The sequence below is a fragment of the Abramis brama genome (assembly GCF_963993115.1).
Source record: "Abramis brama genome assembly, chromosome: 18".
NCBI lineage: Eukaryota > Metazoa > Chordata > Actinopteri > Cypriniformes > Leuciscidae > Abramis > Abramis brama.
The window spans coordinates 23,415,579-23,435,138 of record NC_139980.1 but is presented as its reverse complement, the minus strand read 5'-3'; positions in this window follow the sequence as shown (position 1 = coordinate 23,435,138).

Here is a 19,560-nt window from a genome sequence, read left to right as displayed (position 1 = left end):
GGCGCCTGTGAATGGCTGGTTTAGTTCTCCTCACACCTGTAGCAGAGAGAGAGAGAGAGAGAGAGAGAGAGAGAGAGTGAGTGAGAGTGAGAGAGAGAGAGAGAGAGAGAGAGAGAGAGAGAGAGAGAGGCGGAGAGCGCTGCAGCAGAGTTCTGGCTGTTTGAGTTGTTTGAGGGAAATATAAGGTGGGGAGTGCTGGGAGTGACCCAGATATCTGAAATGAACCAGTGAGCATGAGAGGGAGGGACCATTGTGTGAAGGGGTGGAGATGATCTATTCCACAAGGGGAGTATTTCACCCTATCTCTCTATCTGCATTACAAACTCAAGTGCACGTTCGTCTCCTTGCCAAACTCCCCCCTCCACTGATTTCTTCCTCTTTCTTTTTGTTTCATTCACAGACTTTATGTCTGTGTGAAAGAGAAGGGTGGAAGTATAAGAGAAAAAAAATGAGGTTTAATTGTTAGTTTGTCATCTCTTTCAATAAACATCTTGTTTTGTTTTTCAATGTAACAAAATGTAACAAAATTGTAACAAAAATATAACAAAAGAATTTGTTGCACACAAGAATTAAGTCTCCTGAGCTGTGAAAAAGCAACAAACTTGTCCTCTTTAGTGAGGTATTTTGACGCTAAATGTGCCCTTTAAGTGGATATGTACAAACATGTATGCAAGATTATTCTGAAGAAAGGCAAATTCTGCATGATAGGGGCCAGTTCAGGACCAAGCAGTTGATAAAACTGAGAAGACAGCCTGCTCTTTTGTGATGATCGAACTACCTCTTGCTATCCGTTTCTTTGCCTATTTTTCATCAAGTCTTTTTGGCTGGAGTCAGGAGTTTGAGGATGGAACAGGTCAACTGGACAGATAATGTTGAGAAAAATGCAAAGGGCTAGTAGGACCATAGAGAGGGAGATGAAATTAATTAAGGGGGAGTAATGTGGCTGCTGTATTCCGGCATTCTTCAGAGAGGCGTGGATGTGGGTAAGCCACACACCCATCCACACTAACTCAATAAAAGGGTGTGTCTTAAATTAAGGGAATTTGTAATTGCCAGGGGCTGGATGCATTGACATTTAGAACTTTTTTTCCATGCCTTGATTTATTTTACCTATTATTTCAAATGTCATTTTTTGCTTGGATTGTCCCAGAACACGACTTTAAATCTTAAGATAGGAAAGTTAATCAAATATTATTACATTTTAAAAACTATGGCAATTTAAATTGGAACACAATCAATTATCAATTAATCAACTTTAACACATAATATCAGTCCCCTGGTTGTGGCATCATTTCTCTTATAACCAACAATACTGGCCCTTACAAAGTTTTTTTGTTTTGTTAGTGTACTTGGTTAGAAAGGTGTCACAAGTATCGATAAAGAGCAAGGATAATAATAACGGAATCTAAACAATGTCACCTTATTACATCATGACATGACAGGCCAAGTTTCTGAACACTCTGTACTGTAGACGTGTAAATACTGGTAGTTATGTATTCTTGTAGTTTGACTTCAGAACGTTAAAGAAGTTCAGAGCAAGTTGTTTTTTACATGTTTGTTTCATAGAATATTCTTTTTTCAAGGTTTTGATTTCTGAATTTTAGTGTATGTTTTTATAGTATATCAAACACGTTAGATTTTTCATTATATGGCCCCAAATGTGAATTACATTTGAATGACATAGGAGAACTGGAATGCAGGTCAACAGGAACCACACTGTAGCCCCTCTCAGCAGGGTTGAAATGCTTCCTTATACTTCTGTGTTCAGAGTATTTAAACAGACCTCTTCTGTCGTAGGTTGGTCTACAGAGCAGGTTCTAATGAGAATACAGCATGCAAAGACTAACAGTGCCTGCATTCAGTTTTAAAAGCTATAGTAATTATAATTTACTGCCATTCCTCGAAACACACATATTTTTACACAGAGAATAAAAATACACAAAGTGCTAGTGTAAAGTGCTCATGGGGAACGATTTACCAGAATTCCTCAACTTGTTTCTGAATTCATATTTTGGGGGGAAAACACTTATTGAGCAGGATTACAAAGTTAGTTCTCTGCGCTGGTCTGTTTCATTTGTGAAATGAGTGTGTGTTAACAGAGGTCAAATGCCTAATATTTCATTGATTAGAGCCCTATCCAGCTCTGCCATTTTCTTGGTTGTTAAAAAACTGTTAAAAGCTTTATTAGGGAGCAAGAGGAACTCCAAGACAGTTTGAGCTAATGCCACAGAGGATTTCCAAAGTATTGCTATTGCACTTCTTGTAAAGAGGAACTTTATATGAAAAAAACCTTGTGCTGTCAAATCGATTATTGTGATTAATTGCATTTAACATAAAAGTTTTTGTTTACATAATATATGTGTGTGTGTGTGTGTGTGTGTGTATGTGTATGTTAATATTTATATATATATATATATATATATATATATATATATATATATATATATATATATATATATATATATATATATATTATATAATTGTCTATGTGTGTGTGACACACACAGATTTTCTATTTAACAACATCACGGTTAAATTACAAAGATATTTGAGAATTAAATCTTTGATGTGTTTTTTTTGTGTGTGTGTGTGTGTGATTTCAAAGATTTCATTCTCAAATATCTTTGTAATTTAACCATGATGTTGTTATATAGAAGCTATTTGCTTGGTCAGGTAAGTACAGAATACGGAACGAGCTCTGTGAAAGCTAAACTGATGCTGTGAATTAACAAACTTAATTAATTTCTTATCTGACTGACCCATCTGAAAGTGAGCATAGTCACAAAAATAATTATCTTTAGGACTGGACAAACAAACAAAACTAGAGGGTCTTCACATTTCGTGGAAAAAAAACACGAAAGGCCAGAAAGGCCTTAAAAACTGCTAGATCTGCTTAATTTTTCGACTCTCTTAGAAGAAAACGAACACAACCCTAGGTATTTATTTGATAGAGTGGCTAAATTAACAAGAAATAAAGCTTCAACTCTGACTTTTTCAAACAATACAGCAGTAATTACTTTATGAACTTCTCTACTTGCAAGATTGATATTATTAGGGAGAAAATGATAACTATGCAACGTCCACTACAGTATGTCAGATTCAGATTCATTCCTTGACAAAATGTTTAAAGTAATAGAGTTTAAAAAAAAAAATGGTATTACATTGCAGGTTCTACAGGTCTGTCTGTTGGTTTCTTGAAGTAGTAGCTGTTATTTTCTACTAAAGAACTTTTAAATAGTTCTCAAATGACAAGCTTTTCGATCATTTATTATTTGGTTAGTATAATTTATTATTTCTTTATTATTTTGTAATATTTATTCTACTTTGAACTTTTGCACATTATAGCACTTGCTTAAAGTTAAAGGAGGAGGAATCCCCCCCGAGGCCAAAATGCAAAAGCCTATCTAATTAAAATGTTGACTGACATGTTCAAAGCCTCCTCTGTTACTAAACAGAGCAAGAGGTTGTCAAGACTTGCAGTTGTGACACAGCTTAGAGGTGTTTCTTAACAGGTAAAATCTCTTTGAGGGAATGCCAAACAGACTGTACAGACAGAAGAATTAAGATTTTCAGTGTCAGTGTTTCCAACTGACTTGCTTTTTTAGTCATAAGAACATGAACATGTAATGCAGCTCTCTAAAATATGTATTGTTTGCTTGAATAGAGTAAAACATTTTACATTTGAGCTCTTAATGAATCAAATAGTGAATTCTGATTCTTTTCTGCAAACAATAAAAAAAACAAAACAACATTTCATCCGTGGTTTTTTAGGTAATCACGTAATTATGACATTCCGGCATTGTGTCTCTACTCTCAAATTCATTAAAGCTATATGTGGACAGATTTTTCTGTGAAGTTATAATAATACAGTTGTTTAATTTCTTCAGTGAATTGAATTCTTCAATTTTATTCAATGAAATTTCCTATCTGCTGATTGACTGATAGAAACAAACAAAGAGGTATGTTCTGTGTGTCCATTTATAAGCAAAATGTAACATCTAGTCCTTAAGAACATCCAGCAACTTAATGTCAAATAACTGACATGCACAAAATTATTTCCAGATTGTTGTATTTGTTACATATGCTGCTATAAACCTTATTCTTGGTTTTTTTTCCATTCAAATCATATGACTTCATATGAAACCCCACCTTGTAAAACAGTTACAGTTTTTCGTGCGATCAGGTTAGTACTGTTACAACAGTTTCAGTGTACTGTTGACTCGAGAACTGCCATGATCGAATCATTCAGTCCGATTGTGAACTGGTCAGAGAAGTTCATTTCAAAATGAGCACTGCAAAAACAGACATCATTAATAAAACACTTGATTTTTTTTTCCTTTTTTTCTTCTTCAAAATACTTTTTTTCTTATGTACATGTATGTTACAGTAGGTCACAATCATAGAACCGTCTTTAAACATGCATCCTGTACATAGGCTATTTGCTTCTTTCGGCTTAAAACGCTCCTTTCATCCCATCATGAACAGTCATACCATCAAGTATGTATACCATACTGTACATTTTTCCAACATGTTTTACTTGTTTTAATCTCTGCTGTTGTACTGCATACATTAGAACATTACAGGTTTCCCCCTCAGTCAAATCTGGTACTCATTTTCACTGACACAAACTATTGTAAACAATCATGTTCAGTTTGGTGAACTAGTTGATGGACCCCATTGACTTCCATGGCAGGAAAAAAAACTGTCAACTGTCTGGTTTCTGACATTCGTCAAAATATCTTCCTTTGCGGTCAGCAGAAGAAAGAAATTAATACAGGTTTGAAACAACTTGAGGGTGAGTAAATGATAACAGAATTTTCATTTTTACGTGAACTATTCCTTTAATGCCTGTAATGATTCTGAGGGTTAATATAAGTATATTGTCTGAAGTATATCTCTATCAGTGTCATCTATATTGTTACAAATTGGTTGTTGTGCTTATTAAATACTCAAAAATGTATATCAATCCATGCAATTAGTAGAATGCTTAAAACGCCAGAATTTATAGTCAGAATGGATAAACCCTCCATGGCAAACAGTTCACAAGTAAAACCAATAAGAAATTTGTCACAAGTTCCATAGCTCATCTCAATGGACTTAACATTGATTGAGTTGTCAGACACTACAGTTATTATATTATTACTAAATGATATAACAATAATATTATACTCTCATTTGATGGAAGCCCTTGCATTACACAATGAGATTCAAGATGCCCCCATGTGGCAAGATTCATCTTTATGCAAGAGTTACAAAACAGCAGTAATGAGTATGTAAGAAGTATACACATAATCATATTTCAAGATGGAATAATGTGGGCTGGCCATAGAAAGGAAAGTAGACATTACTAATACTATCACACAGACACAAATCAGGTTTTATGTTGACACTTAAAGCAATAATTCAACCCAAAATTAAAATTCTGTCATTATTTACCATCATATAATGAAACCCTCATGACTTCCATGCCTCATACTGTTTTTTCTTCTTTCTGTGAAGTAGAAAGGGAGTTTTTGTTCTTCTTTTTTTAATTCTATAAAGCACTGTTAGGGTAGTCCATAGTCCAAGTCTTCTGAAGCCATACGATAGCTTTGTGTGAAGAACAGACTAAATTTCAGCTGTTATTCACTGATAATCTTCCCCTTTGCTGAAGCTTGTCTCTAGTGAGATTTTCTTTAAAATAATAATAATAATAATGTCACTCCAATGTCATTGATGTTAAAATGTATTTTATTTTAATGTTTAATTTTTCCATTTTCCATTTTATTTTAATTTTTAATTTTTCAGTCTCTCCCTATGGAGGATCCCTTTACCACTCTACAGATAAAGAGTTGTCGGGAAAATTCATTTCGCGTACCTACCCCGAAGTGATAAAATAAAATAAAATTCTGTATCAAAATTTATAAGGAAAGACCATTACTTTGTTTAGGCTTGGTTTGTAGGGAATTCCAAACCTGCACACATATATTCAAACGCACATAACTATAGAACCAATTCTTAATGCTCATGTGAATGCCATCAGCGTTTATCACAGGTTCGCGTTTAAAGTCTCTGTAGAGAGAATGGTGTCGTCTTAGCGGCCCCTAATTTAATAACAAATGATCGTTGCGACGGAAGCGAATCAATCAAAACTAACTTTAGCTGGAAAAGAACTTTATTAAAGAACCGCTATAAAGCCAAAACAATCTCTGTTACCTTAAATTATACGTTTATCTCTGTAAAGCTGCTTTGAAACAATCTACATTGTTAAAAGCGCTATATAAATGAAGATGACTTGACTTGACTTGACTTGGACCATTTTTTTAATCTGGACAATGGCGATTAAATGTGATCTATAGTGGAGAAGATTTTCAGAAAAATAAAGAAAATGTTCGTTCCACACACAAAGCTATCGTATGGGTTCAGAAGACTTTCTGATACATTTACGGTTCCCTTTCAGTCGCTCATGTTCGACGAAACGTCGACGTGACGACGTAATTGGGATCACTTCAGGGAGCACTATCAACTTCGAGTGTCTACAGAACGAGCCAATGAACGTTGGCGTGCGTGAATCGCGTCACGCGCCCCCGCCCCGCAGCGCGGGTATAAACAGGAAGCGGGCGCACGCACACATTGTCTTTCACTTTGGAGCCGAGCTTCTATGAGACTTCTGTCTATAAGAATCAGCGCTGTTGAAGACTTCAAAGGAAGATCTCTCTCTGTTGCAGTGTTGGTGTGACGGTGCGATCAGCGGTGGCCGCGAGCATTGCAGCTCACAACTGCTGTTTTCACAGCACTATTGTTTGTGTCTGTGTGTGTGTGTCGGTTCGGTGGGCGTTTCCCGTGTGTGTGCATTCACACTGCGGCTACCCCTGGGTGCCTCAGCACTAAGAGAGTGTTTTTTCCAAATCTTTTTTATTTTTACTAAAAGAGCAACACAAGCGTGACCCTGTGTCTTTTTCAAGATGTCATTCCGCTTGTGCGTTTCTGGATGCCGTCGTTCCCTGGCGCCAGCAGATGGCCACAGTAGTTGCCTCTCGTGTTTGGGCATTCAACACGCTGAGGCAGCTTTTGTGGATAGTTCATGTTCCCATTGCGGGAATATGACTATCTCAGCGCTTAGATCGAGACTCGCTTACCTCAAGGGAGGTGCAGTCCCCTCGCCTATGCCCCGATCTAGTGTTTATTCTGCCCCGCAGAATAGACCTACTTCGGTGCATGACCAGGGTGATCTGAGGGTTACCGTGAAGACTTCCCCGTCGAGTCAACCTCCGCGGGCCCCTCACGCCTCACAAGCGCTGTTGCCATTGGGGCCCCTTAGTGAACGTCTTGGTCCTTCTCCGGAACGGCCAACCGTTTCCTTTGGGGCGCCAGCTGATGACCAGATGTCAATCGCAGCATCGGAGGGGGAGCTTCAGTCCTCTGGAGATGACGACTCGGCTGCGTTGCCCCCTTCGGGGCGTGTAGCGTTCTCCAAGACCGATCCAGAATGGGCGGCTATGCTTTCCCAGGCCGCCGAGAAGGTTGGGCTTGCGTGGAACCCTCCACCACGTCCCGAACCTTCTCGGTTGGACGATTGGTTTCTCGGGGCGGGCCGTGCTGGTTCTCAGTGCGCCGCCCCGGTACCTTTCTTTCCGGAGGTGCATGAGGAGCTTTCTAGGACGTGGAAGGCACCGTATAGTGCCCGAAGCCGTTCTAGTGGCTCCTCCCCCCTCGCCACCCTCGACGGTGGGGCAGCTAAGGGGTATGTGGATATCCCCCCAGTGGAGCGGGCGGTCGCGATGCAACTGTGTCCGGCGTCCGCTTCCTCTTGGTGGGGTAATCCACGCCTCCCGTCCAAGGCCTGTAAGTTTTCGTCCGGTCTAACGGCGAAGGCTTACAAGGCCTGTGGACAGGTTGCTTCCGCCCTCCATGCCATGGCGCTCTTGCAGGTCCACCAGGCCCAGGCGCTCATGGACATGAACGAGGGTGGTTCTGACCCAGAGCTCCTCCGGGAGCTCAGTGTGGCAACCGACCTCGCCCTCCGGGCGACGAAGGAAACCGCACGTTCAGTCGGTCAGGCGATGTCCACCTTGGTGGTCCAGGAGCGCCACCTCTGGCTCAACCTGGCGGATATGAGGGACACTGATAAATATCGGTTCCTGGATGCCCCTCTTTCCCAGGTTGGGTTGTTCGGCGACGCGGTCGAGAGCTTTGCCCAACAGTTCTCGGCCGCACAGAAGCAGACGGAGGCCATCCGGCACATCCTGCCCCGGCGGACCGCTGCTGCTCCCACCCATCCGCCGGCCGCAGACCCTCCGTCTACTCGTCGCCGAGGTCGGCCTTCTGCGGCGTCCTCCGCTCCCGCTAAGCCCCAGCAGCAGCGGCAACCATCCAGGCCTCAGCGTGGAGCAAGCCGTAGGAAGCCGACCCCGCCCGTCCAGGCCGCTGCCAAACCAGGAGGCAAGCGACGGTGCAAACGACCATGAGACGGGCGGCCCGGAGGTGGATCAAGTTGCTCTTCAGGAGATGGTGAAGGCGCCACTCCTTCCCCCGGTGGAGGGCCGGGCGGAGAATCTTTTGTTTCCTTTTCTTTTTGTTCCGCCACATTTTCAAAAAAAGAGCAATTTCTGAAACCTCTGGGCCCCAAGAGGGCGCGCTTGGCAGTCGACGACGCCGCCATGCCTTGTCACTCCCGAGCCTCTCTTTCATCGCCAGCGAGCAGCAGTGGCTGTGTTCGGGACGCGCTGTCGCCTCCGCACACTCACTCTGCCCTTCGACGGAAGCAGGTATGTGCTGCACCACACACTCAGACCCCACTTCGGGCCGCTGTGCCGTCCGAGTCGGGTCCCTGCATTCCGCCGCGCTGCCCCACCCCGGGTACGTCTGTGGTGCAGTTGGTCCCGCTTGCTCAGTCTCTGGGAGCCTGGTTAACGCTTCCCAGCCCGTCTCGCTGGCTCATCCGTACCATCAGACTCGGCTATGCGATTTAGTTCGCCCGGCGTCCCCCTGCTTTCAAGGGCATTCTGTTCACCCGTGTTCTGGCGGACAATGCCCCTGTGCTCAGGGCAGAGATCGCAGTCCTACTGGCGAAGGACGCGATCGAGCCGGTCCCTCCAGCCGATATGAAGACCGGCTTCTACAGCCCGTACTTCATTGTACCCAAGAAAGGTGGTGGGTTACAATCAATCTTGGACCTGCGCGTCCTGAACCGGTCCCTTCACAGGCTACCGTTCAAGATGCTTACGCAGAAACGCATTTTCAAATGCATCCGTCCCCAAGATTGGTTTGCAGCGATCGACCTGAAGGACGCGTACTTTCATGTCTCGATTCTCCCTCGACACAGACCGTTTCTTCGCTTTGCGTTCGAGGGACGGGCATATCAGTACAAGGTCTTACCCTTCGGGCTGGCCCTGTCGCCCCGCGTCTTCACGAAAGTCACGGAGGCGGCCATTGCTCCCATGTGCGAGCGTGGTGTTCGCATCCTCAACTACCTCGACGACTGGCTTATTCTGGCCCAATCGAGAGAGCAGTTGTGCGAACACAGGGACATGGTGCTCAGTCACCTCAGCCACCTAGGGCTTCGGGTCAACTGGGAAAAGAGCAAACTCACCCCCGGGCAGAGGATCTCTTTTCTCGGTATGGAGTTGGACCCGATCAACATGACAGCGTGCCTCACCGAGGCCCGTGTCCAGTCAGTGTTGAACTGCGTCAGCACGCTCAGATGCAGAACAGTGGCACCACTGAAAATTTTTCAGAGGCTCCTGGGGCATATGGCATCTGCAGCCGCGGTTATGCTGCTCGGATTGCTTCATATGAGGCCGCTCCAACACTGGCTCCATGATCGAGTCCCGAGATGGGCGTGGCAGAACGGCTCGTGCCGGGTCCAAGTGACTCCGCACTGTCGCCAAACTCTCAGCTTGTGGTCGGACCCTTCGTTCCTGCGGGCAGGTATTCCCCTGGAACAAGTGTCCAGGCACTCTGTGGTCTCCACGGATGCCTCTGCCACCGGCTGGGGGGCCACGTACAACGGGCATGCAGCTTCAGGTCTGTGGACGGGGCCTCAACTGCAGTGGCACATCAACTGCCTCGAGTTGTTAGCAGTACGTCTTGCACTGAGCCGTTTCAAAACACTGCTACTAGGCAAGCATGTACTGGTCTGTACGGACAGCACTGCGACCGTTGCGTACATCAACCGCCAGGGTGGTCTACGCTCCCGCCGCATGTCACAACTCGCCCGCCATCTCCTCCTCTGGAGTCAGAAGCATCTGAGGTCGCTTTGTGCCGTTTACATTCCGGGCCTGCTCAAACGTGCAGCCGACGAGCTCTCACGGCAGCAGGTGCTACCGGGAGAATGGCGACTCCATCCCCAGGTAGTCCAGCTGATTTTCAGGCGCTTCGGGACCGCTCAGGTAGATCTGTTTGCCGCCCCGGACACGTCTCACTGCCAGTTGTTCTATTCCCTGACCGAGGGGACCCTCGGCACGGATGCTCTGGCACACAGCTGGCCCCGGGGCCTTCGCAAAGTATGCGTTTCCCCCAGTGAGCCTTCTTGCACAGACCTTGTGCAAAGTCAGGGAGGACGAGGAGCAGGTCTTGTTAGTTGCGCCGTATTGGCCCAACCAGACCTGGTTCCCGGAACTAGTGCTCCTCGCGACAGCCCCTCCCTGGCCCATCCCTCTGAGAGAGGACCTGCTCTCTCAGAGACGGGGCACCCTATGGCACCCGCGTCCAGACCTCTGGAAACTCCATGTCTGGTCCCTGGACAGGACGCGGAGGTTCTAGGTGACCTACCCCCTGCGGTAGTTGACACCATCACTTCTGCTAGAGCCCCCTCTACGAGGCGCCTCTATGCGTTGAAGTGGAACCTGTTCGTTGACTGGTGCTCCTCTCATGAGGAGAACCCCTGATCTTGCTCGATCAGAGCCGTGCTTTCCTTCCTGCAAGAAGGGCTGGAGCGAAGGCTGTCTCCCTCCACCCTTAAGGTGTATGTTGCCGCTATTGCCGCACATCACGATGCTGTTGATGGTAAGTCTTTGGGAAAGCATGACCTGATCGTCAGGTTCCTGAGGGGAACGAGGAGACTGAATCCTCCTCGCCCACTCTCTATACCCTCTTGGGATTTGTCTCTGGTCCTTTCGGCACTTCAGAGACCACCCTTTGAGCCTCTCCCGGATAACTCTCACGTGATCCTGAGACCCCGGCCCAGATACGTGCCCAAGGTTCCTACCACTCCCTTCCGGGACCAGGTAGTGAACCTGCAAGCGCTGCCTTCGGAGGAGGCAGACCCAGCCTTGGCTTTTCTTTGTCCCGTTCGCGCTCTGCGTCTGTACCTGGACAGAACGCAAAGCCTCAGGACCTCAGATCAGCTCTTCGTCTGTTACGGAGGCCAGCAGAAGGGGAAGGCTGTCTCCAAGCAGAGGATGGCCCACTGGATAGTGGATGCCATCGCCTTGGCTTACGAAGCCCAAGGCGTGCCCTGCTCGCCTGGGTTGAAAGCCCACTCCACTAGGGGTGTTGCTTCTTCCTGGGCGCTGGCACACGGCGCCTCGCTGACAGACATCTGTAGAGCTGCGGGCTGGGCGACACCTAACACGTCCGCTAGGTTTTATAGCCTACGTGTTGAGCCGGTTTCTTCCTGTGTGCTCGCTTCAACTAGCCGGTAACACCGAAGTTCCCGCTCTAGTGTCGGCTTGCTGCGCCACTCCCTTCCTAGGAATGGATACGTGCGCTTTTTGCTCCAGTCGAGTTCCCCAATTGGCGAACCCTGCGAGTTCCTCCGCACCCCTTCGGCAGTCGGACGTTGCGGAGCGTCCGACGCCAGGCCTAGTGCTCGTATGCTTGTGTAACTTGTGCTAGGCTGGGTTCCATATGTGCTGATCCCTGCGGCGATCCCATATGTGTATTCTTCCACGACCAGCTCTCTGCGGTGAGCCCGTGTCTTTCCCTCGGCAGAGTCTGCTCTGCCGTCACTGTCGGTGTAGTCTCCCCCTTCGGGTGGAGCCACCCCAGTGACATTCCATATGTCGCACTGCCCCTTCGGCCAGTCCATATGTGTATTCTCCACATGTTACCTCCCTTCGGGCAGGATGTGGCTCCGCAGCGTTCTTTCCCCTGGAAAGGTACACTTTCCCAGTGTTATCCAAGAGTTCCACTGTGTGGGGTATAATGGAACAGCAGTTGAACTCCCTCTACGCAGGTCTTCCGCCCCAGCAGTTGGGGGTCTGAGAGTCTTGCGTAGGGCGCTGGATGTGGCAGCAACCGTGGCGTTTTCCATGGGATCCCAATTACGTCGTCACGTCGACGTTACGTCGAACGTGAGCGACTGAAAGGGAACGTCTTGGTTACTAATGTAACCCTCGTTCCCTGAAGGAGGGAACGGGAGGCGTAACGTCCCGTCGCCACCGTTGCTGACCATCGCTGCATGGCCGTCACAAATCTCGGCTCCTCAGCGAAAAACAATGTGTGCGTGCGCCCCCTCCTGTTTATACCCGCGCTGTGGGGCGGGGGCGTGTGATTGATGATCAGTAATTAATTATAATTATATATAATTATATGGAATTGGAAGATATGGAAGAGCTATGTGAAGATTCTTCATAATTTCACATTTTTTGTCTCACATCTTATGTATATAATGAGTAAAAGAATTTTCCTTTTTGGGTAAACTATAGTGTACCTAATCCAGGGATTTTCAAACCGGTCCTGGAGCATTCCCAGCACAGCATGTTTTTGTATGTCTAACACACCTGATTCAACTGAAATCTGTGTCAGATAAGGGAGACATACAAAATGTGCAGTGCTGGGTGTCCTCCAGGACAGCTGTGAAAACCCCTGACACAATTAATCAATCAATCAACAGTAAACTGTGTAATTACATGTAATCACATGCAATACTAAGTATACGGTAAGTACACTTAATAGTTAAAACACCTAATGTAAAGTGGGTCCTGGCTTTGTATTTATTTGAAGGTTCGAGTTTATGTTAAAAGATCAGGTGATGAAAGGGATTATATGATTCTCCTACAGTTAAAGTCTCTATAGCCTAATAAACTAAGCCAACATGAATCCAGCTGGCTGTGGTATCACTTAGTCAAAGTGTGTATGCTGTGCCTTTAACGTTTTGGTCCCTCAAGGTCCTAAACACAAACCTGCTGCTTGTGTAACAGCATCACATGCACGTGAGAGAGCATTAGGTATGCGTATAAGTGTTTGTGTAATGTTCGTATTTTGCTCACATGTTCGTGAGCGTCACTCAAAAGGCATTTGCTTGGACCCATTTCTCATTTAGCCACTGGCTTCCTGTGGAGCCTTTCAACTTGTGTCACGCATGTGAAATACGAGATCCCAGATCCCAGAAGGGATCACTGCTGCCAGTTCAATATCTCAGCATAGCATGAAGTATACCCATTAAAATAAACAAAATAAACAGCATAACATTTGACAACAAGGAGTGATATAAGATGAATGAAATAAAATAACAGTATGTAGACAACACAATACAATAAAACAAACTTTTAAATTTAAGAAAGTGGTTGCGTGGACATTGCTGGATGGTTTCCAGATGGTTGCTCACTCGCACAAGTCAAAAGAGCTAACTCCAATTTCTCCCTAGATATATAGGATGTTTTTTTTTTTGTAAAACTAAAATTTTTAGCCAAATTGTTTAGAAAAGTAAGAGCACTCTCCTCAACAATTCACACATTTGAGGTACCATTCATGAAGACTTGGGTACAGAAATTTAATTCTTAGAGCCAGAGGTTTGTTTAAATCTCTAACCATATGGGCAATAATAATGGTTTCCTTAAATAACACCAATAATAAAAAAATTAAAGTTGCATTATGTAACTTTTGCCTTTCTATCTCTTTTTAAAACATAAAAGTGCAAATTACTTGCTGAGTTTTTTATTTTTTTATTTTTTTACATGGGTTGTGCTTCAGCACTGCTCCTCTTTGTGATGAACATGTGATCACCACATCAGAGCCGATCTGTCATTGTACATTGACATGACAATAAGAAGTATATCCTATTATGCATATATCCCAACAAAAATGTCCTTTGAACAAGTTACGCATCTGCTGCTAGTAGCTATTGAGCCACTGAAATGCCTTTACTGTTTAGCAGTAAAAAAGTCATAATTGTCAACACTTCTCAAAAGCCATGCCGATTAGAGCCCTGCATTTCAGCCCGAGCCCGACGGGCCCCGACTTTTTTACGCCCCTAGGGCCGGGCTTCGGGCCAATTTTCACGTCATAGTTAAAATGCGGGCCGGGCCTCGGGCCTTTTTTGGGTTATCCTGCTTTTTATATTTTTAGACATTAATTTTAAAAAATATGAGAAGTTGACGTTGACGATAGAAAAACAAACATAGAAAGAAATTTCGTAACCTCATAACTTATGGCGTTATTTTCCTGTCAAATGTCGAGAGCGCATTATTGTGAAAGTAGGCTACATTAATATAATGCGCGAGCGCGAATCTCTCTGCTCGCACATGGAATATAATGTGCCGAGCGCGAATCTCTCTGCTCGCACACGGAATATAATGTGCCGAGCGCGAATCTCTCTGCTCGCACACGGAATATAATGTGCCGAGCGCGAATCTCTCTGCTCGCACACGGAATATAATGTGCCGAGCGCGAATCTCTCTGCTCGCACACGGAATATAATGTGCCGAGCGCGAATCTCTCTGCTCGCGCGCGGGAACTGGACGTGCCCTGCACTTAAAACGTGTTTTAAATACTGGCCATTATAGCCATCAGCTAATCTTATAGTTACACTGACATAAGACTGACATGACAGTCTGTCTCACGCACACAGAAGGTTTCCCATCAGCGCGACTCACGATTCACCTCATGTGCAAATAATGGAGAATATTAAGAGAAAAATCGCGTGCGTGAGAAAATTTTGTGATAGAAGAAAGGAGGATTGGGTTAAAACCTTCCACTGTGGATGCTTAGCTATTCTTTTTCTCCACGATGCTCTGTTAGAGACTGTTCTAACTTTTCGTTTGATTGGACTATTTTCGTTTAACTGTTGGAAACCTCTGATGTTTTTCGTTTGATTGGACTTTGTTTTCGTTTAACTGTTGGAAACCACTGGAAAAAAAGAATGGCCATGTTCTGTGGTGCATTTTTGAGGTAAGATAATCTGCAAGTTTGTTTTTAATTTATTTAATTTAATTTGTTTATAGGCTATTGCTCATTTCGTTTGCAAGCGCTGTTGCGAGCAGCCTGAGCCTGCCTCAGTATTAAAAAAAAAAATACTCACTGTGGTTTAATAAATAAATATTTATTAAACTAACTGTCTGTGTGATATGCTTGAAGTTTTTTATATCTATTGATTATTGTAGACAAGTAAGTATTATAGCGTTGATTTGAGAGGCTCAATTGATCAAACATTTTTTTCTTGCTGTCGGCTCGGTTTGCTTGGTCGTCATTTAAAAATAAAAATGCTCCAAACATTTGTCTAAATTAACCTAATAAAGAAATGAAAAGAAACATGAATTTACATAACTAACAAAGAAACATAACTAACAAAACTGAGCTAATTTAATGGCTGCAAAAAGTGCAAATAGGGCAGGCTGCCGCTGTGTAATGAAAAAAAAAAAAAAAAAAAAAACGGGCTCGGGTCGGACTCGGGCTGATAATTCTGATGAGCTGTCGGACACGGGTCGGGCTAGGGCCTGAGCGTCTCGGGCCAGGGCCGGGCTCGGGCCTAAATTTGAGGCCCGTGCAGGGCTCTAATGCCGATATTTACTCTCGTTGTGAAGGTAGGATGAGGTACTCTGGATGAGGTAGGGAGATAGTTCTGAACACTGATTTTTTATGTATTTGCTCAATAACTGACTTTTTTTTAACCAAGTAAAAGTTACATACAGCAGCTTTAAAGTGATGTAATAACCATATACAGACGTTATATCCAATGAAAAACTCTGGCGTCACTCATGGTTGAGTAACATTAAAAAAAATAAAAAAGGTACATGAGTTGACAGTTGGCTTTACATCATTCTGGGGCCAGTTGTTCAAAAGTAATCTAATCGGACTTTGGCTATCGGATTGTATCAAATCTTGAAGATTGGTTGTTAAAAAGAAAAAGACAAAAAAAAAAGGATTCTGAAATCAGATTAGATCACAAAATCCAATCTTGGTTTTGTTCTGGGTCAATAATCAGTTTGTGTTGTTCAAAACCTTTTAGTAAGATTGGGATACCTTTGATCAAAAAAAAAAAAAAAAAAAAAAAAAAAATCTGGATTATACTGATCCCATCAGAAGGGTAGATTTCAGGAACAAAAATGTAATAAAACTTAAAAATTTGTCAAAAAATACAACATTTGTATCATGTAATATATACACACACATATTTTTTATTTTGCTCTTGATTAGTTTTACTCTTTCCTCGCCAGAATTTTTTTTTTTAAGCCACCGCCAGCATTTTTGATCATTTTCACAAAAATGTTATGACCCCTGGAATATTTTGCTGCATGAATATCTAAACATGCCATATATCAAAGGAAATAACAGACCCTGATGTATTCTTTTTTTATCAACACTTAAATATGGGTAAGTTTAAGAAAAAAGCAGAGAAAATCACGTTTTTGTATGGGATTGTTTGGATGGGATTCAGAAAGATGATCTAAACATAGATGGAATAAATTGAGTCCATCAACACCCCGAATGCTTGCACAGTCCTGTAACTCATCCTGGGTCGACATTTCACTCAGTAACATTAGGTAGTTTTGATCAATATTCTGTTTAATTTTGATGATATATGATATGATATGAGATCACTTGTTTCTGCTTCTTCGCATGTGTTTTGATCAGGAGATTCAGAATGATTTACTATTACTTATAATTACAATTTTTTATTATTACTGTACTGTTTGTAAACTACATTGGCACAATCATAAGAGATGAACCAGTGGAAAGTGATTTGCAAGCGAACACGAAGTTTCTCGGGTAAACACTACGTGAAACTTTTCTGAGAGAATGCAAAAGCATTGAAATGTTTTTTTCCCCATCTAATTTTTTCTATCCCCATGTCCCTTTAGGGGGTCTGTAGAGCACTAGTAAAAGTGTGTATCTGGATCAGGGTGTAACAAAGGGACAGTCAGGCAGGCAGAGGAGCAGGCTGGGAAGATGATCCACATGCAGCTAATTGGTAAAATCCACAAGAGGAACAAAACACAGGGAAACTAGGGTAAATCAAGAAACACAAGGCAGGAGAAAGTTATGGCATGATACAACTGACAAAACACAAGAGAGACACAAGGGTTATTTATACAGATGACAAAACAAGTTTAACAAGGTAATGAGAGGGAGTGGCTAATAGGAAACACCTGGGGAAAAATAATCAACAAGAAAGACTACAAACTGACTACAAAAATAACAAAGCAACCACTTCAACATAAAAGTCCAATGACAGACACAGAGCACATGTGACACAGGGTGATCCAATCCAATTTTGCATTGAAAAACCGGCACAAAAGAAAGATAGATTACCTGATCCTGGATATCTGAACATGGAATTTCCAAATCCAGATTAAACTTTTTGAACAACTGGCCCCAGGTGATCTTATAAAAGAGGATGGGCTGCTTGACATGTGCTTTACATTGCATGTGTGCACATAAGGTGGTGTATCTAACATTCAAATCATCAAGGAGCTAGTATAATACCTGGAGAAAACTATTAGTACTGCAATTCATTTCAATGGCAGTTGCAGTACTTGGCTAGACATTACATAACTTCTAAAAATATAAAAATAAAATAATTTCAGCTTTTAAGATTCCTCCAAAAAATGGTAATGGCCAAAACATATTGTGAAATATTTGTGATAATGGCATATGCCACCAACAGGCAAACTGGACCACACTAACCAACCAAACTTTGGCTAAATTTATAGTCAAGTCAAGTCATCTTCATTTATATAGCGCTTTTAACAATGTAGATTGTTCCAAAGCGGCTTTACAGAGATACAAGGATAGTTTAAAGTAACAGAGATTGTTTTGGCTTTATAGCAGTTCTTGAATAAAGTTATTTTCCAGCTAAAGTTAATTTGATTGATTCACTTATGTCGCAAAGATCATTAGTTATTAACTTAGGGGCCGCTAACACGACACCGTTTTAACAGGAAACTCTACACAGACTTTAAACGCGAAATCTGTGAGAACGCTGATGGCGTGCACATGCGTATTACGAGTTCAGTCTATTGGTATGCGTGTTTGAATATATGTGCGCAGGTTTGTAATTCCCTACAGAATTTTATCACTTCGGGGTAGATACGCAAACCGAATTTTCCCAACAACGCTTTATCTGTAGAGTGGTAAACGGATCCTCCATAAGGAGAAACTAGTTGGCACTTTAGCACCCCGCTATAACATCGGGTCCAGGCGCAGGTCCTTCATCAGATCGGGATACAGCCTGGATCCGGCAAGCTGCGGGAAAACCTCAGGATAAACAAAAACACTAAAATTAGCGTAGATGCCATTCTTCTTATGATGTAACGAGTACATCAGGATTTATGGGAAGTGTTCCCGGTTCTGGCTGACCTCATCTATGCAGCCTAACATTGAATTATAGAAGTCTATAATGTGTTATGTGTATGCTAGGTCAAAGAGATGTGTTTTTAGTCTAGCTTTGAACTGACAGAGTGTGTCTACTTCCCGGACAATGGTAGGAAGACTGTTCCAAAGTTTTGGTGCTAAATAGGAGCATGTGCACGCCATCAGCGTTCTCACAGGTTTCGCGTTTAAAGTCTGTGTAGAGTTTCCTGTTAAAACGGTGTCTGCTTCCCGGACAATGTTAGGAAGACTGTTCCAAAGTTTTGGTGCTAAATAGGAGAAGGATCTACCGCCAGCAGTCGATTTTGATATTCTAGGTCAGGGATGGGCAACTTCGGTCCTGGAGGGCCACTGTCCTACAGAGTTTAGCTCCAACCCTGAAAAAATCACCTGCCTGTAATTTTCTAGTAATCCTGAGGGGACCTTGATTAGCTTGTTCAGGTGTGTTTGATTAGGGTTGAAGCTAAACTCTGTAGGACAGTGGCCCTCCAGGACCGAAGTTGCCCATCCCTGTTCTAGGTATTATCAACTGGCCGAATTTTGAGATCGCAATAGATGTGAAGGACTATAATGCGTTAAGAGCTCACTCAAGTACTGTGGAGCTAAACCAATTTTTCCTTAGGGAGACTACAATGCACTCCCTGATGCGATACTGTAGTAGACGGTTGCATAGTTATAATTTTGTTCCTGATATTATCAATCTTATAAGTGAAGAAGTTCATAAAGTCATTACTGCTGTGTTGCCTGGAAATTTCTGGGCTTGAAGCTTTCTTTTTCGTTAGTTTAGCCACTGTTTCAAATAAATACCTAGGGTTTTGTTTATTTTCTTCTAATAAGATTGAAAAATAAGCAGATCTAGCAGCTTTTAAGGCCTCTCTGTATGCAATCGAACTCTCTTTCCATGAAATGCGAAATACCTCTAGTTTTGTTTTCTTCATTAAATAAGACTGAAGAGCTTAGCATTTTAGGGCACAAATGGGAGGAAATTTTCAAAGGTGCTGACCGAGGGTTAGACTAGGTTTCCAGTTCCCGCTCTTCCAGGAATTC